The sequence below is a fragment of the Falco rusticolus genome, chromosome 5, assembly GCF_015220075.1.
Source record: "Falco rusticolus isolate bFalRus1 chromosome 5, bFalRus1.pri, whole genome shotgun sequence".
Lineage (NCBI taxonomy): Eukaryota > Metazoa > Chordata > Aves > Falconiformes > Falconidae > Falco > Falco rusticolus.
Genome location: NC_051191.1, coordinates 27,717,339 through 27,736,447, shown reverse-complemented (window position 1 = coordinate 27,736,447; position 19,109 = coordinate 27,717,339). Strand labels below are relative to the sequence as shown.

General features: G+C 38.0%; 1 protein-coding gene across 3 annotated transcripts in view; it reads left to right on the top strand.

Moving 5' to 3' along the window:
• The window catches only part of TAF3 (TATA-box binding protein associated factor 3), a 119,686-nt gene that overhangs the window by 13,546 nt on the left and 87,031 nt on the right, over positions 1 to 19,109 (top strand). The gene's annotated exons all lie outside the window — the stretch shown is intronic.

Genomic DNA, 19,109 nt, shown 5'->3' with positions numbered 1-19,109 from the left:
TTTGCTTAATTTATAATTTCCCTGAGGACAGGATGGATATCATGCTCTGTTATGTGTATTGTTCTTTTTAAAGAACTGAGATCTCAAACTATGCGCATTGAAGTATGTGTAGAAATTCTTCCCAGTCTAAAGATGAACATAAATGACATCACCTTATTTGGTAAACAAAATCCATTGCTGTGCTGCTACAAATGTTGTATTTCAGTGATTTAGTAAACTGTGTATGTTCAGTCTTTCATACATCACATTCAGCTAGATAGGTGCAGTTACTATGTGCTCCAGTTAGAACAGGTGAAATTAGTCAGGAACATGTATCTGAAGTGTAAAGGGCTGTCACATACAATGGTTTTAATATTTCTTATGCTATTTCCAGTAGCAATGTGAGGACTTCCTTAAGCTGGTGAGTATTTCCGAAGCTCTGTAGACTGACCTTTTCTGGGTTTTTTTAATTGCATTGAATACATAGTTATTTTTTAGATCAATAGCATTTTAATGTCTCTTGACTTAATGTAACCCAGGAAGTAAAACTGCTGTTCAAAGCAGAAATATTTTCTTGGATTGATAAGAAGATACTAAAATCTCCCCCTTGTCACGTTTGTTAAAAGGGTTGTTTTTAAAATCTAACAATTAACTCTTAAACCAGGAAGGACAAAATGTAAATACCGTATATGTAGACAGCATTAATAAGAGAGAAGTACAGAGGAATAAGACATTGAGTAGTGAATAGGTATTTTAGCTACCCTGTTCTAGCTACTTTCTTGAAATGCTTTAGCCTGTTTTTTTTCAGGAGGTAAACAAACACCATTCTGTCAGAAATCCAGCATCTTTGAAGCATAACAAGTTAGCCGGCAGTTTTTCTCTTTTTTTTTTTTTTTTTTTTTTTTTTCCCCTCCTTGGAAAATCATACTTTGAAAATACGCAATATCAAATCCAACAAGGCTCAAAGTGGCTGTAGACAAGTATCTGAACATGGGGAGTGAGAGATGAGCACTCCAGACTTAATCTGGCGATACATGGCATACATACAAAGAGAGGCTAAAAACTGAAATGGGGACAGTTGTGCTTCTTTTTTCTGTATGTAACTTTTTATACTCTTTCTCTTGCAAGTTAGATCCAGGAGTTAGATTTTAGCAGTCCTTATAAATAATGTATGAATCCTTTTAACACCCAAAGCAAGAAGATATTATTTCCAAAGTTGGATGAGAACCAGGAAAACTTCTAATGCCTAAGGCTAGTGTATCAGAGGACCTATAGACACAACTTCAGAAAACGAATACAGTATTTTTCTAAATGGAAACTTAAAGCAAGCATTAAATACAGCTGCTGAATGCAGGGTTTTTATGGTTGGTTTAAAATACTTACAGTTGAGGACATTTTAACTTTGGATGAAGTATTTTTAGAAAATGATGTTTGTAATTTTATGCCCTACGTGTGGTTTGGTGTTTGGTGGGTTCTTTTGGAAGGGATGAGGTGCATCAGGAAACTCTGTTGTATTTTTTTTTTTGTATTTTACTCCAAGTAAAATTTGGAAGAAAAACTAATTTTTGCAGATTAAAGGAATACATCATAAAAATACTGAAAAATTGAAGGTGTTTAAATAGTTTGCAGATATTTATTGACTAGAGTAAGTGCTGCTGCTAAGATTGTGTGGTCCATAAGTTGCTTCAAGTAGGCAATAATTAGTAATGAAGGAAGACTTCATGCACATTACAATATATAGTGTCGATCTTTCAGTCACTTAAAGGAACTGTCAGGAAGACTCATTATGTCCCATTTTATATGAAAGCCTAGAGCTCAACTCGTGTTATGAGTATTTATTTACTGATAGGATTCAGAAATGACTAGTGCTGATATAATTTAATAATAATGTAGCCATGACAGTCTAAGGGTATGAGCAGAACAAGGTTTATTGGGAGAGGTGATATATTTTAACTTCATCAGTTGATGTACTTAGAAGTATTATCTCTGGTGACAAACAGACTTAATAGGTAAATTTATCTATGTGCTTTAGTAAGAAAAATCTATTGGGTTTTATTGTTAATTTAACAAACAAATCAGTGCTCAGTATGCACCATGACCAGTAGGTGTTGCTAACCCCCTTCTCAAACGTATAACCTCGTATTTCCACTTACGCTAAAACTGGTGGTGTTGTGTTCAGAGTACACAATCTACCCAGCAGCTTGCGCGATGTCTTAGTTGTCGTTGCCAAAGTCTTGGTAAGAGCAAAAAGTCCTGTCCAGCTTGAGAGGAGCTGTTTCCTTCATATGTACTTAATAGTAAGAAATACTGAAACAGCTCTCTGAATGATAACAGAAATAGTGGGGGAGAGAGAGGAAGGCAGATAGGTTTCCGAGATTTCTACTTTGTGTCAGTTGGAAGTTCAGTTCACTGATACAAGTTTTATTCCAAGAAAGGAGAAAATGTTTTCTTGCCTTAAATACAGAGTGCCTCATTTCAGTAATATGCGCTAACAAAATGCTTGCACTGTGAGGATCTGCATATATAATTATATATTTTATAAAACAATCTGACTCAGTATTGCCATGGCAAATGTTGGGTTTTTAGCAGTATTTTTACAAAGGACACTGAAGGGATAATTTTATGCCAATGTATCATGATGTTCACTGTCTGCCTATTTTTAATTAGTCTCCTTTTTGTTTTTTGAGTTATTTTAGCGCTGTTGTCACTAAAATGTCATGGTAAACTTGTAAGACAGATTAAAAAAGAGAAAAAAATAAATTAGTTGCAAAACATGATGGTCATGCTTTATTTCTTGTGCTTTAATGTAAAACAACATACATTTTGCAATAATACATCAACTTCATAGAATTTGTTGATTGTATTTAAAGCAAAACAGTACTGTGCTGAAACTAGGGCAGTTGAGAAAGCCTAGATACTTTTCCACAGCTAATAATAATCAGTATTACCTTTTGTGATAATGTGGAGAGCCTTGGGTTCTGATGCTTTAAGAATGTGTATTGCATTCTCCATAATTGAAACAAAGAAAAGTGAAGTGTGAGTGCAACATGCGCCATGATAACCTTATTTTTAAGCTTCATGGAATGAAATTTTTACCTGTGCTTACTGCCTGTTTTTATTACCTCAATTAATAATAATAATGATTTTTTTAAAAAAAACCACTTTATGTCAGTTTTGGGTTTGGGTTTTTTTCTGTCTTTTTGAAGTCATAGGTAGTTCATGCACACTTCTCTGACTGGAAAACCAAAGAAAACATGTTGCTTTTGTGCATGCAATACTGTTCATAGTCTTACTATATTTGCATCAGACCTTTGTTCCCATCTTATACTGTAATTGTGCTGGTGTATGTCAGAAGAACAAGAGGGAGAAGACGTGAGAGTCTTTCTAGTAGTTGAGGTTTTTTGTGGGGAAAAAGATAGCTTTTAGGGAGTCAAACTTGCTCCTTAATTCTTGCATCATTCTTTTCTGTCTTCTGCTTCATACTGCTTCACTCACTTCACAGAGGTTCAGCTCCTTTCCCTTAAAGATGATCTGGAAACAAATGCCATTTTTGCCAGGCATTAAGTTTTGTTGTCTTTCGTTTCTGATAATGTGTGTTCAAGCACTGGCATTGTATTGCTGATCATCGAGTCAGGACCAGTTCTTGGTGTGGTGTACAAATTTGGATTTATTTGTAGCGTCTTCTGTCAGAGCATTTTCCTGGCAGATCAAAGCATAAAATTGTTGATCTTCTCACAGTACTGCCTTTTGCCCTCTTTGCGTTCGATGTGACGGTAGGACCTGTTACCCACCAAAACCTGATGCTTGCAGTGACCTGGAAGCATGGAAACCTAGCTGTCAGATTATACATCATTGCACATCATCTCAGAACATCTCTAGTTTTTTGGTAGGATGTTGGTTGCTAAAATTCACATTTGAATTGATGAGGGATGGGGAGTGTGAAGCAAGGTGTTGATAAAATAACATGATTTTTGCATCTGATACGTAAGGTCTTCTGGTGCTAGAATTGTGGTGGTATAAAGCATTAGTGTCTAGCTCCAGTGGCTAGATATATCAGATTTTAAAATTGCCACTGGCCCCTCAGTCTAGCAGTGCTTTCTTTGGCCATGGTCCAGAACTGAATGTAGCAAGTCTCTCAGACCAGCATCATTTCAGTCTCTGGTTTCCTCAAGAGTTAAACAAAGCCAATACCTCTTTCTAAATTAGTGTGTGATGGGCTTTAAAAAGGATACTGGGATATCAGCTTTGCCATTTTGGTAACAGAGTTCTCACCGTTGTCATTTTGTAAGCCTTTTTGCCTTTCCCCAAATCTGCTTTAACCCCACAGACTAACTCTTCTTCGTTCTAACAGCTGTATCAATGATTTAAAAGCAGCAAGGATCTTTTCAACAGAGCATTTCCAGTATACTTGGTTAGGAGACCACCACCCATCAACAAACAGGTACTGTGTAGTCAACCAGTTTGAAGAGTTAAACCCATGCCAGAGTGTGAACACTTTGCTCCTGGCTGCTAACCATGTCTGGTTGCTGAGTATTTGGAAGCATCCTTTAGCCGTTCTTGCAGTAGGCTGAGTGTTAGACGCTGATTACTTTTGTGTTGAATGAGTCTTCATGTATGCATCAGTCTAGCAAGGAAGAAGCAACAGGAGAAACAGACAAAATGAGAAAGGCAGCCAAGCTTGAGATGCAGACAGAAGAAAGGCATTGGGAGAGAGCCAATAGGAGAGGCAGGTTTCAAAGAAAAAGGAAAATAGGAGACGGGAACAAAAAAAAGTGTACAGAAAATGTGCCTGGTTTAAGTCTTGCCATTAGACGGAGAAATAACTTTTACAGAAGGCATGCTGATAAAGCTGTAATTGGGAAGACAACTGTATCTATACCTTTTCTTAAGAAGTTGTATCATAATCGAAAGCATAATTTCCAGTGCAATACTGCAAGAAAGGATTTAATGAGGAAGAATTTTTTAAAAAAAGCTTAAAATGTGAAGCTAAATAGCCTTTCACTGAAGAGCTTCATTTAATTTGCAGCACTTCTGGGGGAAAAAAAATAATCAATGTAATAAGTGCCATAGTATAAAACTTTATCCGTGGCAGAAACCAAATCACATAGCTGGGATCCGTAGACTATGGAGACAGAGGCATACACTAGTTTATATTCTGTAGGAGAGTAGTACCTAACTTTTCCTAATAATTCATGTCTGAAAAAAAACCTAAACCCACGACTCTTGCTATTTTTGTAAGAAGCATAGTGGCAGCTGGAAGTGGGGAATGGAGGAAGTGGATTAAAAGTGTTTGCATTGGGTTTGGGAGAGAGCTGTAACGGATTTTCATGGTTTTGTTTCTTGGGGTCTTTTAAGTGTTGTGTCCTTCAAAACAAATAAACCAGCTAGACCCTGGCTGTACCTAAATAAGTAAATCAGAAAATACGTGGTATAAAGATGCTGACTCCAGGGTTTTTTTAGAAGTAATAATGAGGTGTTAGTAATAATATCTATAAAAATCCAGCATTGTGAAAATGTATTTCTTTCGCTTCTTCAGCTATCTAGTTTTATTTGCTGCATATAGAAAATGAAATCAAGTTAACGTGACTTTTCTTCAAGGGGATGTATATCATTCTTTCAAAACCTTCCCACAAAGATGTCTCTGTTTTTTCAGACCTGCTTAGATAACTTAAAAGTTGATAGTGATTCTTAAGGATTCAAAATAAAAACTGCAAAATGCAGAAGCTGACTCATAAAGGCAGCCTTTTTCAGTAAATTATTTACATTATATTGGAATGAAAGTCATGGATTCTTTCACTGCATTGTGATGTGAAAATTGCAATTTTGGCTATAATAAAACTGGAGGAGAAAATGGGACTTTATGATAAAAGGATTCTGTTGTCTTGTGCATTTTGAACAGAAATGCTGTCATGATTTTAATTTCCTACTGATCCTTTTTCAGCAGAACTTTTGTCACTTGTCTTGACTTGTCATGTCAGATCAGTTTTTTCCCTTTTCTGACAATGTATGACTTTGTTTAGCGCCTGTGTTGCTTCCTGCACTGTCTACTGCTACTATACTTGAGGATTTTATTTCATCTGGATCATCAGACACCTTTGTGCCTTTGAAAGCATAAGTTTCAAATTAGGTTATCGTCTGATAGCTGTGTTACTGGTCTCAAGCGTTTCAGATTTTCCCTTACTGCACTGAGTATTTTTGGTGACTCTAGGGGAGGGGGTGGGAAATGGAGAGTCTAGCCACTGCTTAAAGCAGGATAAAAGAGAAGTGCAACTAGCCTATTTTAAGGGCTGACCTTGTAACTTTATTATTTTACAGTGCTTTCACTTCATGCTGGAGCTTTTCCTATTTTATTTTTTTCTCTTTGAGTTTTGCCACCGAGGGTGCTTTAAGTTAATGAAAATGTTAGTGATTAGTAACAATTCCTGGCATTTGAAAAGCGAATAAAAATTACTTTAGCTACTGGGAGCAAAACCACAAAACTGATTGTTACCTCCCTGCACAGGAATTTGCGCCAAACTTCCTGAGAAATGGCTTGTAACCCAGACAAGCCTCAATTTTGTACGTATTTGAGAGAATTGTTTGGGAAAGATGTGGAAGTAGAACATGTTTAGGTCTCATACGTATATCTGATTTTGAGGCATGTGGCCTTAAGTTTTTTCAGCAATGCCAGCATCTTCCTGCTGTTGATGAGCAGCTATGGCATTTACATGGACACAAGGAAGGTGCATACCTGGCATTCAGGAGCTGGCGCTCCAGGCTGTTGTTCTGAATAACGCTACTGTCCCAAGAGCAGTTACTTGCAGAGTAACTTTTTACAGTTAAACTCTTGAAGTGTCTGAAACATTTCTTTCTTCCTGTGAAAAATATCCATGCTTGGAGCTGTTCAAGAGTAGACACTGCACGATGTTTACACGCATGTTTTCAAGTCTAGCATAGCTTAATCTGGATCTTTAGCATCCGAATAAGTCATTGTGTAGACAAAGATCACTCGGGGATTATGGGACCCGTATCTCTCTTGCATTAGTCAGGTGAATGACTCATTGCAAGCTTCTGCAGACAAGTGGTAAGAGTCCAGGTTAAGACCAAGGAAGTCTGCCTTCTGATTTTTAAAATTATGACTAAGAAAGCTCATTTGAATTCTTTGAGTTTTGCCACACGCAGATGAGCACTATAACTTACCATACAGCTCTTAACTTCAGTGTCTTCTTCCAGTCTTCACCTTTGGTATGTGTACCTGTTTTCTCAAACTCGCAACTGAAGGGAATATTAGTGAGTGTGTAAGTCATTAGGAAAGGATAACTCATTTGTGTGTGTAGGTAGTTCCATTTAATTCTTCAAGAGCCTGAGAAATGTATAATTGGATGGATAACAGGGAGAGTTCAAATTAGAAGATATTTGAAGACATGACCCTCATTCATGTAGCAAGACACTTGGATGATTAAAGTTCATCTGTAACTTAGTGGGTTTTTTTAATCTTTCGTTTTTGTAATTACGCTTATTAGGAACACGGCTTTCTGACTTGACGAGACAGTATTTTTATATATTTAGTTTGGATTTTGTTTCTTTGAACAGCTGTGTGTGACTAGGTAAAATGTTATTCTGTCTGCATGTTGTGTATAAATGTGTATTGTTTGGATCGGTTAAGGAAAAGCTATCATAGCATACCTGTGTTTTTGAGAAGCAATGTCAAACTTGAGCAGGGCTGGATCTGGCTTGTGTTTAGCCCAAGGCTGGAAAACATAGGGTCTTCAGGTGGTAACACAGTAAGTCACAAATTTCTCTGACTTGGTTTGAGATTAATGTTTCAATCATGGTTATAAGTGATGACGCCACGCTGCCAGAGGTGGTATTTTATATGAGAGATAAATTGAAGTTCAGCTCTGCGTGTGTGTGTTTAAAACAGTCCGATAACAACTTAAATAGCCTTTATTCTGGGCACTTTACAATCTGCAGCATTCTGCTTAATTTATTTTCTTTGGTGAACTTGTTTGCCCTCTGCATTTGCAATGTTAGTGTCTGCTGCTTTCCCATTCCAAAGAGTTGTGTTAAAGGAAGACTGTGTATTCTTACAGAATTGGGTTGGGATGGAGCATACTTTTCTTCAAACGTTATGAGTTCTGTTCCCTGAGGGGAGGAGGATGGTACTGATTCTGTGCGTCTGAGAGGTACGGCTTAACAGATTGGCCAAATAATCCATCCTGAATTGGAGAGTGAATAATTTTAATACCCCTTATCTTGCATAGATTTTTGTGGATATTCATCTCGGCAAATGAACTTTGCATTTCTAAATGTTTAGAGCAGCATGTTCATTCAGGTACAGCATACTTGAATCTTAATATTCTCCAAGTTTCTCCGTGTTTCTCTGGGTTTCTATGCATGTAGGACTTTTGTTCCAGGCGTATTTAAACAAATGTCTTGTGCTTGTGTGCAGACAACGCTAATTACGTCTGACAGTCACAATTGGGAATAGCTTGGAGGAAATAATAGTTCTTGACCAATCGCTAAAACACAGGAAGTCCCAGTGCCATAGGAAGGGAGAGAAACTCACTTTTCATTTCCTTTCTAGTCCAGTGTGTTCAGATTAACTTTAAAGGGAGCTGAGGTGCAGCTCTGAGGATTTAGTCTTCAATCGTGTGCTACCTATACGTGGAGTCCGTCTCAGCAGGCAGTGAGTCACCAGCCAGAAAAACTCTCATAGCTTAGATGTTGGGTATCCTATTCAAATTAAATATGAAACAAGGATGCGTTTGGTTTTGCATGAGAAACTTTTAACACGTTCGTTTAAGAGGCTTCTTTCTGTTCTGAGTGTTTTAAATCATGATATTGTGGAAGGTGATAGCTCATCTGTAATCTCTCAGAGATAACTAGTTTCTTTTGCTATTTTAAAGAGAATTGGTGGATATTACCATTCGTGCAACAGTTTTCATTTTCTGTGTTATGGGCTTTACATGTTCAGATCAGCAAGGCTGACTGTAAATCAGTTACCTTTCTGGGGTATGTGTGAATATGAAATATTCTACAAACAAATATTTGCAATGTGATCAAAACACGCACCTTTTTTATTTTCATTTTTTTTAAGATAAAAGCTACGATTAAAATCACATATCCTTGTCCAGGGAACTTGAGTTGGGATGTTGGGGGTTTTTTAAGAAGGTTTAGAATTACAAGTGAAAACCTATTTAGATTTTAGTGAGATTTAGCCATCCATTTATCCTCCTTTAGCATCATACCTTTTCATTTTTTTCGGAGTCCTTAAAAACATGCTATAAAATCTCATTGGTTGTGATGAGCTGAAAAATCAAGGTGGAATTTTATTGTTACAGTGTTGCTATATAGTTCAGTTACACTTATAAGTTGCAGCATATGAAGGGTTTATCACAATATTGCATATATTGACGCAATTCAGGTTTTAGTATTCTTGTGGAAAGTAAACTGAATTAAAAAATGATAAGTATCTTGATGTTTACATTGCAGGTAACAACATTCTCTTAGATGAACTAGTTTTCTTGGAGTGCAGCTTATGCGTAGTATCTGTTCAGAACTGAAGGTGATGCCGGCTGAAACACTGAACTTCTTCAAAACCTCAGTATAAACCTCAGGTTTATAAATGGCCCATCTATTTAAAGAGTTTTTCCTTCATATGGATACTTGTCCTCATGTGAGTTCGCTAAGCTGACCTCCTTGCATGTATTTTTGGGCCATCTAAGCTGTGCAGAGGCAGAGAGCTGCGTGAGGCAAACTCCCAACATGTCTTCTAGACCCCCCAGTGTAATTTCATACAGATGGGATGTTAGTGTAAAGCTGCAGTCTTAAAAACCAGCCCTGCTGCCTAGTCAAAGACAGAATCCTTCTACTGGTATAGGAAGTGAAGAATGTTAGAAGAAACTTGGACTTGAATTTTGAAGTGTCAGTGGTCTGTGTGTACTGTGTGTGGGATGTGGTCCTGTGCCCTGCCGTAGCGGACTGTGGTTTTCCCAGTCAGGGGCTAAGCCAGGCAGAGTTGCTGCAGTACTCATAACAGGAGACATCCAAGGCAGTCCAATGAACCAGGAAATAGTGTTGATTAGTAGATGATGTTTTATAAGAAGCTTGATCTACTGTTGAGACTGGCATATTTCAAATGAGATGAAAAATTAAGTCCTTGCCACTTGCGGTGATTAAAACCTTAGTGGCTCACTTTTCAAGAGCAGCATGTTAACCCTGCTGGCATGGTTCCAGGTGGGTTAGAGTTCTGCCAACCTAAATGCCCCAAGCAGTTTCAAATTCATGGAGGAGAAGTCGCTCGACGCTGTTCTATGCCACTGAATAGCCGTTGCATCCTCCCACCAAGATTATTGCATTTCAGCTGTAATTGAAGCGATGCTGAGTTGAGGCCAGGTCCTATCAACTGAATGCATGCAGCAAGCATTTTTTTTTTCTTTTTTAATGGTAAATCCAGCAGTGCATGCATGTTTTCTAGGTTAGTGTTAGACCTAATAATGTGTGAATGATGATAAATAAATGCACGGTCATTATGCTCTTTCAGAACACGGAGCAGAGCCCACCCTGATGTCAAATATGTGTTTGCAAGGGAGAGAACCATACGTAATCTGCAGGTGCTGCTAACATACTGAAGAAACTCAGGCAAAACCCCCAGAAATGTTCATTCCTTTTATCTAAATGTTTTTCTTCCTTTCACATGCCTATGAGGGCTGCTTTTGTGCATAGTATAGATAATAATTTCATGCAGTACTTTTAGCAGTCAACATATAGAAAAGGTGTGGGGACTTCTAGAGTAACTAGATGCAAAGATGCCAAATAGAGGGACAGCTGGTTATAATCTGCTGCAAAAGAGAAGTGTGTGATGTGGGAAGGTATTGCTGGCAGTGGTGTGTGTGCCACCAGAAGAATGCATATTGGGGTTAAATAACTTAACAGTAGGATTTTTATAAAATGGAATAATTCTTATCAGCCCCTGGTAAAACGGCTAACGCTTGTGCTGCTTTCAGCCTCCAGTGTTACACATGTGCTTATTCTGTGCAGTAGCTATTGGCCTTATCTAAATGGAAAACCCTTTCCAGCTTGAGAACAACGTAGCAACTTTTTAATATCAAAAAGAGCACATTATACACAACACATGTACAAGACTCAAAGAAACATGTATGCTGCCTAAAGTTTTCGGAGCTAGCGTGTATGTGTGTGTACGCTAATCTCCTGAGAGTTCATTGCTCCAAGCTTTTATCGAGAGCAAAGGGAGTCAGAACCGAAGACTTCTGTGCACTGCCACTCCATCTGAAAGAACCAGCTCCTTTTTCCTTAGTTCAAGGCAATACGCCCAGAAGTATGTGTACATCGTTCCTATCAATGCAGTCACAGGACTCTGACTTTCTTTTTAAGTGAAAATAAATGACAGTGTTTTCATTCCGTATTGTTAAACAGCAGAGGAGGATTCTGCTGCAGTCTAATTGTCTTAGATCAGTTTCTCAATGTAGTGCATCTTCACATTAAGCTGGTAATACCTTTTAATGTTGTTTAGAAGAGATGAAATATGTTGGTAGTATCTCAAGGGAAAGACTAGATGCTGGTTTTATGAGGAAAAGCTTAGATGTGGTTTAAAAACCTGCTTTCTTTTGGTTGTCACAAGTTGACTGCAGTTCAAACTACTCAGAGTTATTGCAGCCTTTAAATCTCCAGTTTTGCAGTTTCTTTGCCTTAATTGGTGTAAGTTTTGCTTTCCTAGATAATCTTTTATGAAAGGGCAGTGAGATGAGGGAACAGGTGAGCTTCAGAGTGAGAGATCCTGTCAAGAAGTCATGTCCACTTAGTATCACATTAACAAGGAGAGAACACGCGAGCTATCAGATAACACGCTAAACACTATTCTCCAGAATTAGGTGACTTTGTTTCCTTTCCTGCATCACGTGTCCCAATGTCCTGCAAAGGTTGGCGTTACTTTTTGAACAGCCCAAGCTACATCAGTGCCATTCTTTTTTCTGAACAGTAGTTCATTTCTTTCTCTAGTGTTAAGACAGCAGGTGTAACCTTTTCATTTTAAGCTTTGTTAAACTAGGAACCTCTCCTGGTCATAGGTAGTATGGTACATGAACATATTTAAGGCAGTTCAATTTCTGTAAGAGACGGTATGCAAAGGGAAGTCTTGCTTCCTTGTGCAAAGAGCTGGATTCCTAATTACAACAGAGTTGACAAAGAATGACATTTGGCAAAAATCCAGAGCAATACTCAGCCTGGTTGCTTCTTGTTGCAGAGTGAGCCACCTTAAGTATTCTGTCATCACACCTTCTGATTCAGTGTAAGGAAAGTTAGAAATGTAAGTAGAGATTTTTCAGGGTTTCCTCCCTCCCCCCCCCCCCCCCCCTTCTGTTTGAGAGCATATTAATACTGTGCTCATCAAAGATTCACATTTCTTTAATGGTCGCTATCTGTATTGAGTTATATCACACCTACCTTCACTCTGCAGATGCAGTATTAAGGCTGAAACTTTTGTTCTGCAAAACCCAAGTAATTTCTTTAGAGCTTTTATTTTGCCTTCTATGTGCATGTCTCATTTACAGCATTCATAGCAAAAATATGTGTTCTTTAAATAGCAGCAGCATAATCTGGTTACATATGGCAAAGCAAATAATATGAAATATCTAAACTTTCTCTAATCTGAGTCCATATAGCATCTTATATTGCTGTGTGTTATGTGGCTATAAAATGCATTGCACAAGTGGGATATTTTAAACATAGTGTTAAAATTTGCAATTTTTCTAAAATTTAGCATCACTAAAAGACTACTATTAATGTTTACTGCATTTTAATTAGAAGTAATTAAATATGTTTATTTTGAGTTTACTTGAAATTTCTTACTAGTTCTTTCTACCACCACCTCTTTCCTTGCTTGAAAATAAAACAAAGGAGTATATATCCAGGGAAGGCAATTGCTTTTACACCACACACTGGCTTTCAGAGTGGAAACTTCAGGAGGGAAGCCGAGAGGAGCCAGGCAAGCACATGTAAAGAAAATTGTTTCAGGCCGATCTGAGCAGTGGAGATCAGATAACTACAGTAGTCATGTATCTTCTTGGAGGTTGTATTAGCAGTTACTATGCAGTAGTCTCTACTAAAGAACAAGAGCTTAGTGTGTGATACACCTGGCACAATTTGGAGGATGAGCTTCAGCAGTTTGCAATCTGTGTCCTCAGGAGACAAAAAAAAAAAGATACCAAAGCAGTCTGACTCTAGCAGTCGCTAGAGTTTGGGGAAGAGGGGAAAATAACTAAAACGCTATCCATGCTAGTGAAGAGTGTGTTCCTCTGTAGAGTTGAACCAGAGTCATCAGGGCACACCAAGCTGTCAGCAGCATCATCACCATTCCTCTTGTGGCTCTGGGAAAAGCACAGGACCACAGCCTGTCTCCATTTGCACCTGCATCAATTTGAGGTGCCAGGGGTGCAGTGATGCAGGGGGAAAGGAGATGATGACTTGGAGGGAGCCAGACCCTTCACACAAACTTGTGGTAGTGTAGCTTTGGTGTATAACTCAGTAAGGGAAGGTTTTGGTGTGTGATTTAAGAGACGTAAGCCAGGTCTTGAAGTGTGTACCTAAGGTCTGTTGCAGTGACAGGTCATGGTGATAGTGCTAAACAAATCAATGTGGGTATTAGAAACAGCAGAGCCATGTTAACAGGACACTTTGTTCAGTCAGTTTATACTGTTGGGAAGAATCTAAGCCCAGCTGTGCTTGGCAAGCTGGACTTCTGTGTATTGGGAGCACTCAGAATGCTTGCAGAGATCACAGCTTGCACAGTGCCCTTTTATCATGCACATGCATGATGATACCTGTTTAAAGAACTTCTTCATTCAGAGACTACCTCCACATCTTTTTGCTCGATGTTTCTTGATGGATCCGTCTAAGGAAGAGCAGGAATCCCTGCTGAGAAGCAGAATATGTCAAGCCAGGTAGTGTGCCATCTTAAAGGACTGTGCTGGCTCTGCTAGCTGAGCGAGGTGTTGGGATACAAGTGCACCACTCTCAAGTTTAAACTGGTTCTGAGATGTCCTTTCTACCTGCAAAACAAGGGGATCAGTCAGTGATTGGAGTCTGCTAATGAGCCAGTTGTACAGAAAATACATGTTCCACTGTGATGAAGAGAAAAAAACAATCTCCTAGATACCCTGGAAAATTAGATATTTTCCCTCTTAAAACTCAACGGGATGAGATCAGGTGTTTCCCAATAACACAGCTGTGGTTTTTTGTCATAGTTACTGTGTCTTATTTACTGCTTAATGCAAATCCAATAACCATATTGGTTCAGACTTCCACACTGACTGCATTGGTGTGTTTTTAACAGTGATATTTTACAAATCACTGCAGGTGATGCATAGCTTGCATGCTATTTTCAGAGGAATTTCCAACTTGAAAGCACAGTAAGCTTTCTTTATATTAGTTAGAAAATCCTGAGCTGTAAAAGCCCAAAAGGTCTATATCACTCTTCTCCCTTCAGATATCACACGTGCAAAAATTTTATAGCATTGTTCCAAGCCTCAAGTTGAGAGAAGTTATGACTTAAGGCTATTGAACATGTAGTTTTCAGACAGCTGCAAGTTCTGCTATTTTTAAACACTTCTTCACATGCAACAAAAGCTCCAGTTATTATGTGCAATAATTATTCAATAAACTCCAATTTAAAATATTTTTTTTCTGTTTTAACTGCATTTTTCTAATGAGAAAAGGAATGTGGAAGGAATTTTTTTGTGAACTCAAATAGCTGAAGTCATATGGCAACTTTCTCACTGCATTACAGCTCCTAAGTGGAATCCATGCATAAGATGTTGTATTTCTAATAGGTACGGTTGTTTTGGTTTTTCTCCCTGAGAATTACAAATGTCTGAGGCATGATTTAAAATGGAAATAGTGTCGTAGCCTTCACCATCGTGTCACTATCAATTTGCTTGAGTTAAACCATTTGGGCAGATACAATAGATTCAATAGAGCTATCAGATAGTATCTCACAGTCTTTTTATTTAAATGCACTTCACTCTTAATGCAAAAAAGAGCATGTATCTATGTGCCTATGTATGTTACCGAAAGGGACTAAAGAGACTAAATACTGCTGATGCTCAGTGAGGTTTTGGTTTTCTCTGTTAGCTGCTGGTTTTGCAAACCTCATATACTTTTTTTCCCCCATCTCAACTTTTACATGTGTATTACTTTGCTAAACTGGCATGTTTAGGAATTACTTTTGTTTCCCTCAAAGCTCAATCTTTCCAGCGTTCTGAAATTTTTCGTTTTAAAACCCCATCTAATTTGTGTGCCACTTCTCCAGCTGGAATTGGAACCTGGTTTTGACCAATGGTCATATTGCTTCCGTGTGGTACTGTGGGTCTTTTAATGCTAAGACAGACCTAAATGCAATGATCAAATTTGCTGTGCCTTTTCTCTTTGCCAGTGCATGCCTCTCCCTAGTAGTTACCACTCCTAAGTATTCCATGCTTCTCTTCCTCATTAACAGGCTTCTTGAAATGCATTAAATATTTTTTTTTCTGCATGCTGAGATCAGCTTACGTTGTTCTAGGCACGATAGTTTGTGCATATATTTCTCATAGCTGTCGTTCTCCATGAACATTTGTGCCACACTTTCAATGTTACACTTTCTGACAAGTTTCATTAAACGGTATCATCCCTGGTTTTAGAATATGCCACAATAAAAGCATGCCTAAATTATATTCTTTTGGTTCCTTACTAGATAGCTCTCTCCACTTGTTCATTACCACTTGTCTGCATTCTTTCAGCATGTTTCATTTTTTGTCCAAGACTTTTCAAGTAAGATTTTTTTGATACTGTCAGATGTTGAACTTTAAAGCTTCTATTATAGTTTCTATTTATCTATTATTTTTGTAGTTCTTTCAGAAAGGTCTGAAACTTGATCAAGTTTTCTTTTTTCTTTTTTTTTTTTTTTTTTTGTCTAATCTTAGTGTGGTTTTTTTCTTAATACATCCTAATTCTCTTATGGGTTGAAGTGGTAGTTATTGGGGTCATTCTTTTGAAGTGTGTATATAATCTTGACTTACTGATAATATTAATTAGATGCATGTAATAACAAGCAGCTTTAATAATTAGTGAACCCCTGATAGAGACAGAACAATAGTTTGAGACATGAATTTTGAGTAGCAAGACAAAATGATCCAGATGCTCTTGGTTCAGTATCAAAATGGCATTGCTTGCTATGTATGAGTTTCTTGGGTTTGGGATGTGCACTGCTGGCAGTTTATAATTCTGGAATTTGGTAGTGATGGTTACAGTCTGAGACCGCTCAGGATGAAAAAAAATGCAAACCAAAATTACAATATATTCGTTCTACATTGCTGAAAAAGCTTTTCTTCTATACAAGTTTTATTACAGAAATGTGAGCAGAAGCAGCCAAAAATGGAAACTTGCCCAAGAAGTTCAAAAGTCAGCATAAAGTGTAGTGGAAGAGAGAGGCTTAAAGTGTTTGCAGTTTGTATTTCCATCCCTGTTTGCCTTCCTGGAAACTTGCCCTGGGTTCATACTTGGGATCAGCTGCACTTGGTAGCTGATACTGAGATGTGGCTGTAACCCATGACCACCCTTACAGGAAAATGTTTTTCTCTAGAGTTCTTGCTAAAGGATAAAAATAACATAATTTTCAGTCTTTTCTTACTAGAGTTTCCCTTTATTGCCCTAGTTTGTGTTCTTCTGAAAAGGCAAAAGGGTTTTCCTTGCATAGCTGAACAGTGCAGGAATCTGTTTATCTGGTTGTCTGGTGTTATATCCAAACTTGATGGCTGCTGTAGTCCAGAGTTAGCATGTCTTAGAGGCTTGAATGTTTATGTCTCCTTAACATGAAGAAAAGTTTTGACATGTATCTTGACACTGCTGCATCAGTGCTAACTGCATTTTTTTTTTAATCAGATAGCAGATTTACTATTCTATCCAATTATTTTTCCCTATTAAATGTGCTTATCTTGGCTTACATACCCCCTTATCCTAATTTTCAGTAAAACTCTCATCAGTTTACTTATATGTAAAGCCTGGTATGAGATATTGAGGGTACAAGGGACAGAAGTAACAAGGAAGAATGACTGAAAAATGCTTAAAGTTCTTTTTTGCTGGAAGTATGTTAGCCTGTTACAGCAGCAGATAGTTTTGGTTTGTTTTTTTAATGAACAGCTGGCTTTATTTTTATAAACAAACCTTTCTGCAGATGTCTAAAAGGGAAGAAAAATGTGATGGCTTTGTCAGTGGAGCAGCCTGCCTAATTGCCTTGATCAGATCCTAGGTGAGCTTTCTGAAGCTTAGATGGTACAGTGGGCAAGAATGCAAGAAGCTGGATGCGACCATCTAAGGTTGCTTTCACCACTGTGCTCGTGGTCTTATGGAGCATCCTGTTGTCTTGCTGTTCTCGCGACTTTTACAGAATAGCAGTGCTGTCAGCCTAATGAGCAAACTGTATTGTTAACAGTATTTGATACCACTGTGTATAAATCTAAGGGAACAAATATAATAATAAAGTACCAAAAGGTAAGATGTTCCCTGTAGGTGTCTCTTAGCAAAGTTCTCACAGTCACATTTAGTTTCCCTTCTTCAAATTACTTCTTTGTATTTGTGATGATTCTTCTTTGTTTTCTCAACTTTCACAATTTTTTTTCTGAATCTTTTGCAAATCTTTCAGAGGAGAATGATGCAATTTTGATTTGTTTGACAGCCATCACAGTTTGGCAAGAGCCATCTACATATATGTGCAAATTATTTATGCTCTGAAATGAGAGTTTTGGGGGTTATAGTGTTTCCTGAATTTGGCTAACTGTTCAACTTGGAGATAATGTGCTGCTCTTGTTCCTTTTCATTAGGTGTCCTGGTTTGGGTTGAGTTTTTTAGAGCGGGGAAGAGATCAGATTTCAGTGCATTTCAATAATTTTTAAATTGCCCAACTTCAAGCATCTCTTTGGGCTAATGCTATATGCATACAAAAAGTTTTGTTTCCCTTAGCAACCAAAGTTTAAATACGATTACTCCATTAAATCTTACAGGAGTGATCTGTGGGTAAAAAGTTCTCCATTTAGTGCTTTGTTAGTGATGTGCTGCCTTGGAAGATGTTTCTTGTATTTGTTTACTGAAAGTAAAAAAGTGTGCCTGTAGGATCAGATCTAATATATGCTATCACTGATTTTCATGTGGAAAACATAACTGTAAAAAAAATAGTTTCATTCTATGGTAAAATAGTTTGAATCTATAATAAAACCGTAAATTTGGTCTTGGAAAAAAAATAATGTGCTTTGTGTATTTTAGCCTGAATTCACCATCATAATAAATACTAATCACAAAAGCTGCAACACACATCCCAGCTACTGGCAACTGGCTGCATGTCATGATAGCTTAGCAGACAGAAATTAAGGCATTCCTTCTTATTTTCATTGAACAGAGAGCTAAACATATCCTGACCAAGTGCTAAAGAAATGCTTTTAGAACAGAAGCCAAGACTTTTGTGATTTGGGGAAGGCTGTTTTGTAAAGTTACTGTCACATGCCATGAAATCTGTGCTGTAGGTGTACTGAAGTGTGCGGGGCATGCAGAGGAAAGTGGATTTATGCTCTCCATTTGTAGTTCACTTCTGACATCTGCACAACCACTCTGTCTTTCCATATGAATCTGTGGACAGATTGCTTGCAAGTAAAATAAAGTTTCAGCATTTTTTCCCCCTGATTTAAAAAAAAAAACAACAATTTGTTTGTTGGGGGGAAAAAAGGGGGGGGGGGGGGAGGAGTTGCCCCTGAAATGGGCACCCTTTTTATATAAACAACTTGCATTTGCACAGGCAGCTTTCCAGTTTGTACAGGGAGCACTGATGGTTTTGGCGGGTGGCAGGCACTCCTTCGCTCTGCTTTGCCTTTCCTCCCCCTTCTGCTAGCTCCAGCTTTCATTTTCTTCTTGTTGTAGGGACTGGCAACAGATAGTGGAGGAGGGAGAGAGCTGAGAGGCTGATGTCTTCCGAGATGGATCTCAAAGATTGGGGAAACTCTCTAGAAAGTTATCAGTGCTTACTCTCCAGGTGACAAATTAATTAAGGTGGCTGATGTGTCTTCCTGGGGCATCCAAATTGAGAATTCCTGAAAAATCTAGGTTTTCAG